This window comes from Megascapheus bottae, chromosome 19, assembly GCF_031878675.1.
Source record: "Megascapheus bottae isolate mThoBot1 chromosome 19, mThoBot2.hap1, whole genome shotgun sequence".
NCBI classification, from domain to species: Eukaryota; Metazoa; Chordata; class Mammalia; order Rodentia; family Geomyidae; genus Megascapheus; species Megascapheus bottae.
The window spans coordinates 16,719,973-16,725,972 of NC_143527.1; the positions used below are offsets into that span (position 1 = coordinate 16,719,973).

At 46.9% G+C, this 6,000-nt stretch overlaps 1 protein-coding gene across 3 annotated transcripts in view; it reads right to left on the bottom strand.

The window, feature by feature from the left end:
• Smad4 (SMAD family member 4) overlaps nucleotides 1–5,162 on the bottom strand; it is a 54,969-nt gene extending 49,807 nt beyond the window's left edge. For 2 of the 3 annotated variants that reach the window (XM_090353079.1, XM_090353077.1), the window contains exon 1: nucleotides 4,788–5,162. The gene's annotated coding sequence lies outside the window, so the exon portion shown is untranslated. Of the gene's footprint in view, nucleotides 1–4,316; nucleotides 4,464–4,787 lie in introns of those variants that run through there. The other variant, XM_090353078.1, reaches the window with a different exon arrangement.
• Nucleotides 5,163–6,000: the final 838 nt, after the last annotated feature.

Below are 6,000 nucleotides of genomic sequence, written 5' to 3' on the forward strand. Positions count from 1 at the left end.
TTAATCACTAAACTCTGGAAGTGAAACTATGAATCAAATGGCAGAGAGCAGGCTTTCAGTGAAAAAGCTAACAGGGAGCACCTAGATCCTGTGTTCTAGCTCTGATATCAACACAAAAAAAGTGAAGCTGAGGGCCGGGAGTTTGGCCTAGGGAGACTGCTTGCCTAGCATGCACGAAGACCTGGGTTAGATTCCTTGGTACCACATACATAGAAAAAGCCAGAAATGGTTACGTGGCTCAAGTGGCAGAATGTTAGCCTTGAGGGAAAAGCCCAAGGACAGTGCTCAGGCCCTGAGTTCAAGCCCCAGGTCTAGCCAAAAAATAAATAAATAAATAAATAAAAAGCTGAGCACTGGTGGCTCACACCTGTAATCCTAGCTAGCTTCTAAAGAGGCTGAGATCGGAGGATGGTGCTGGCTCAGGTAGGAAAGGCTGTGTGTGGAACTCATCTCCAATTAACCACCGCAAATTGGAAGTGAAGCTGTGGCTCTAAGTGGTAGAGTGCTAGCCTTGAGAGAAAGAGCTGAGGGATAGTGCCCAGGCCCTGAATTTAGAAAAAGCCAAAAGTCATGCTGTGGCTCAAGGGTAGAGTGCTAGCCTTAAGAAAGCTCAAGGACAACGCCCAGGCCTTGAGTTCAAGTCGCAGGACTGGCAATACATAAATTTTTAAAAATATGAAATATAGAGTACAGGTAATGGAATGTATTTGTAATTATGTTTAAATTGAAATTAAGATGCAACAATAAATTCACCAGCTCCTACAGCTGTTTGTCCTATTATCTAAGCTCCAGGGCCACATTATCAGCACTCAATTATAAAGTTTATAACCAGGCGCTGGTAGCTCATGCCTGCAATCCTAGTTACTCAGGAGGCTGTCTGAGGATCTCAGTTCAAAACTAGCCCTGGCAGAAAACTCTGAGACTGTTCTCTCCAATTAATCACCAAAAAGCAGGATGTGAGTAGCATTCCAACATGAACACAAAAAGCCACTAAGCCAGTTACAAGACCCTATGTTCAAGCAAAGGTACTGGCATAAATTACGTGGATATATATACATATATTTAGCTTGATAAATTGTAAGAATTGGATCACTTACTATCTTAAAATTGCAAGCAGTGAGCACTACCTAGTTTTCATTTACTTTCCTGTTTAAAATAAAATTTCCTGAATGCCACTTATACCATGTAACAGTGTCAAGTTGACCCAAACTAAACTACCTTGTTCCTAAGAAACAAATTTCAGTCAAATTTTCCATCACCTAAAATAGGGGGAAAAATCCAGCAATTCTAAATCTGACTCATTATCATTTGTTTGAAATATTATGGTACCCACAGAATCATAATGGAAGTAACTCAAGTGAAGAAATCTATACATATTTGTCATCTGTCTGAAATTCTTATTTCAAGTGACTGAGTCTCCATCAATTTAGGGCAAAATGCTTAACATTTGATAATTTAAGAAAACTTTTAGATGCCATGTTATACTGATCTAATTACTTTAACTTCAATTTAACACAGAAAATAATAAAATGTAACTTCTATTGAGTTGGGGGGGGTTGTTGTTTTGGCATTACTGAGGTTTAAACTCAGGGCCTTAACAGTTTCTAGAAAGGTGCTCTACACTTGAGTCATGCACATACATCTTTCATGAAGGGTCTTAAAATATTTACCAAGATGGCCTTGGACTGCAATCCTCCTATCTACGCCTCCTCCTAGCTATGCCTCCAAAGTATTGAGATTACGGGCACCCACTACAATACACAGTTGAGATGTGGACCTGAGTCTCCTCAACTTTCTGTAGATCAAGATCCTCCCAATCTCCAGAATAACTGGGAATACAAGTGCAAACCACCACCCCAGCCCTTCAGGTTAGTTTTATATGTGACCAGAGATTACTGCAGTCACTACTACACATCATTTTAAACAAACAACAATCTAACAATCTTCTGGGAAAAACTAGAAATGCAACCAATGAGCATTGAAAGAGACATTATAAGGTGCTTCAAGAACCATTCATTCTAAAATCACTTAATGGAAAATGAAAAAAAAAAAGACATGAACTAAAGAAACAAGGAACCAGTAAAAGTTTAAACATTAGGGAAAAAAATGTTCTCACAAATACAGATAAAAATTTAAACAAGACTAAGCATGTATTTTAAATGTAAAGAACCAGGCAGATTCCAGTTAACTGTTCCACCGGAGGACCCAGCAATTCACAGTTTACTTAGAATGGTGTCTATTGATGCTACTACAGCACTAGCATGATCAGGCAAAGGGATGAAACAGTTCCAAGAGGGAAAGCTGGAGTGTGACTGTGCTGAATAAATTCATGTAAATGTTTGCTCCCTATTTTAGAGGAAAAGTAAAGGGGATTCAGAAAAAGTATCCATATATAAAGAAGAAAACACTTCCACTGAAGTGTAACCTAAGAATAATTTTGAAAAATAGCATATGCTCTATGACTCTATAGACATGTTTTATTTCATAAATTAATATGTTTCTATGACATACAAACCCTTAGCCTAATTTTGATTAAGTTCTAAATACTAAATCCCAGTGATTGTAAATAGATTCCCTCCTTGAACACTTGTTTGTTAAACTTGTCATTTAAAATATGATGTAAAAATCAACGTTAATAAATTCTCTAATAAAAAAATAACATATGCTGCATTCTAATGCAAGCAGGATTGTTTCAAGAGCAAAGCCATCATAAAAAGTGAATGGTCCTTATAAAACTCACTCCAAAGTATCTGCAAGTGACTATTCAGCACTACTTTTCATTAATTCTAAAAATGATTTGCAATTTTTTCTCTGAACAAACTTACACTGAAGGTACTCAGCTAAACAGAAATAAGACATTCCTGCCTCAAAAAATTTAAACTTAACATGAACTACTTCTTTTTTTACAAAAACTCACCTAGAAAAACCTGAAAAATACTTCTACTTCAGTTCACAAAATGTTATATTTTCTGTAGGAAGATTTTATTTTCATTAATTTACATAATTCATCACCACATTTAGAGCTAAAGCTACTAAAACAATTCATTCTGGTCTGCCTCGATTTGTTCTGTAACAAACTCATTCAGAAAAACAAACTGGGGGCCGGGAGTTTGGCCTAGTGGTTAAAGTGCTTGCCTAGCATGCATGAAGACCTGGGTTCGATTCCTCGGTACCACATACATAGAAAAAAGCCAGAAGTGGTGCTGAGGCTCAAGTGGTAGAGCTCTAGCCTTGAGAAAGTCCAAGGACAGTGCTCAGGCCCTGAGCTCAAGCCCAGGACTGGCAAAAAAAACAACAACAACAACAAAAAAAAAAAAACTGAGGCAGCATTATGGAGTAGTAATGAGAAATCCTTCTGTTAAATGTTAATTCTATCGACCGTTTATTTATACTTCGAAATAGAAGGTGTTAATGGTATCAAAACTTTCCAATATAGAGATCTTAAGAGAAAAAGTTACACTTTCGAACTTAATATATTTCAGTAGAAACACATTTAGTCATATCAGGCAACAAATGCAATTTATGAAATAAAAATTATCACATCCTGTGTTCTAATGATTACTGCATGCAATTACATACTTCTGTATTTCTTAGAGATTCTACCTTGTTTCTGCCAGCAAAAAAAAAAAAAAAAAAAAAGTATCGAAGGTACTTCCTAAAACACTGTAATAACCAAGCCGCTACTGAGACAAAAAGGATGCAAAGCCTGGCAAAGGACTACAAACCTGCAAAAAGTCAATTCAGGGTGCTTAAAACAATCCCCTCGTCTTCTTATAGTATTCCTAAATAAGCAGCAATTCCACCTTCAACGATGGTCAAAAACTGATCGCACGCACTTTAAAAAATAAAAATTTCAAAACAAAGTATTTTTTTTCCTATTTAAAAAAATAAAAACGAGTTTGCAATGGCGTTGGAGAGGGAGCGAGGAAGACCTCTCAGTCTTCCACGTGGCTTCTCCCTCCGAACCCGCACAGGTACCTTTCGAGCGAACTCCACACTCCCCGTGTCTTTGAAAAACCGAGCTCGAGAAGAAATCCTCGCGGCAGTCGGTGGCCTGTGAAGCCAACGCCCTCCATGCTACACCAAATTTTACTCGGCAGACACAGCCCTAATAATAAGATAAACTAAGTCTTTTTTCTTTTTTCTGTAACGGAGTGTTGTTTTATTAGGAATGGAGGTTCCGTGAGGTGCCAAGGAGTGTCGTCCGCGTGCCGCCATCACCCACCATAGCCAAAAAGTAAACAAATCAAAGCTAGAAACCACAACTGGAAAGATACAACCAGGAAGAGAAAGTAAAGCACAATGAGAAAACAGACCTCTGCTGGGGCCGGGGGATACACAGGAATGGAAAGACACTGATGCCTCCGTGGAGACCGAAGGCAACTCTCCGCGTCCACCCGGCCCCCGGCGCAACTCCGCGGGAACAACAAAGAGGAGGAGCGGCGGCCGCCGGAGTTGGGCGGGCTGGCTGGACCGCGGAACTGCGAGTGGAGTTGCGGCCGCCCAACAAGTTCCGAGACCGAGGAGCCCCGGGAACGGCGCGGCCCGCCCGGCCCGGCCCTGCAAGGCCCGGCTCTGCCCGGCCCTGCCCGGCCGAGGTCCCTCGACCCACCCCGGCCCGGCCAGCCCGGCGGCCGTGCTCGCCACCCCGACGCGGCCGACCGCCGCGCGCTCGCGTTCGCCGCCGCCCGCCCGAGCCGGGCCGCCGCAGCCGACACCGCCGGGAGCCCCCGCCCCGAGGCGGGGCGCGCGGGCCCGGGGGAAGGGGAGGAGACATGGCGCGTTACCTGGGCTTGGGCGCCGCTCTCCCGCCGCTGCTCGTCGCTCCCCGGGAGCGGCCCGGGGATCCCGCCCGCTCGCTCGCTGCTCGGCCCCCGCCCCGGCCGTCCGGGCCGGGCACGGCAGCCCCTCCTGGGCGTCGCGGAGCGCGCGGGCCAGGCCGCCTCGAGCTTCCGGGCGGCCCGGGCGGCGGGAGGGGTGGGGGAGGGCTCCTCCCGCGGGGCGCCCGCTTCCCCTCACCCGGGCTCCCGCCCTCCCGACGGCCGCAGGGCCGAGAGCGGAGCGGGTATGGCCTCGGGAGCAGAGCCAGAGGCGGCGAACGCGGGCTCCGCCACCCGAGCCGCTCCGTTACCGCAGCGGCGACGACGACCAGGGCCGTGTTGTTGCTGCCAACTTGTCGGGAGGATACTGAGCATGCGCACGCGGGGACCACATCCGGGTAATTTCTGGGTTTGGCTCGTCTCCCCAGCAGCTCTCCTTTCTCCGGGCAGCTCCCGCCTCCCGCCCTGAGACGGGAGGGTCGCTCTGCGCAGGCGCCCGCGGGCAGTGGCCCGGCCCTACCCTGGCCACTGTCTCCGCGGGGATTCGCTGCCCCGGGAGGGCGTCGTCCGGGAAAGGGGCGCCCCTGTGCGGAGAGCGCAGCCGAGCCTCGCGGGAGGGTCTCCGCGTGCGGGAAGAGCTGAGGGAGATCCCGCAGCCCGGCGGCCTGGGCTTGGGGTTCTGTTTTGACTTGGCAGCGCCCGGCGCGGTCCTGGTTCTCTTTGAGAAGAAGTGGGCCGCGGCCGCGCCTCCTCCCCTTCCCACCCGCCGGGACTCACGAAGTGCAAGGCTGCTTGAGCCGTCCAGGAATCACACCTCCAGCTCCGGGAGCCTGCTCAGCAGGTCTGCTTGGAGGAAGGAATCTTCCAGACCTGTCACAGCCCCATTGACGAGTTTGCCTGGGCCAAGGAAGTAGCTCCACGGGGCACGGTGTGCCTCGATGTGCACAACGAACCGTGGATTGGGTGGAGAAAAGGCACAGTCTCTGCCTTGACCGTCTATTAATGTATTTAGTGGATAATTCTGAGGGATGCATGCATGTCTTTTTATCATTGGAAAGTGTCAGCCTGGCACGCTGGTGACCCTCACTTGTCATCCTAGCTAATCTGGAGGCTGACGTCTAAAAATCCAGATTCAGCTGGGGCAGAAAAAGTCCATGAGACTCACACCTTCCAATTAGCC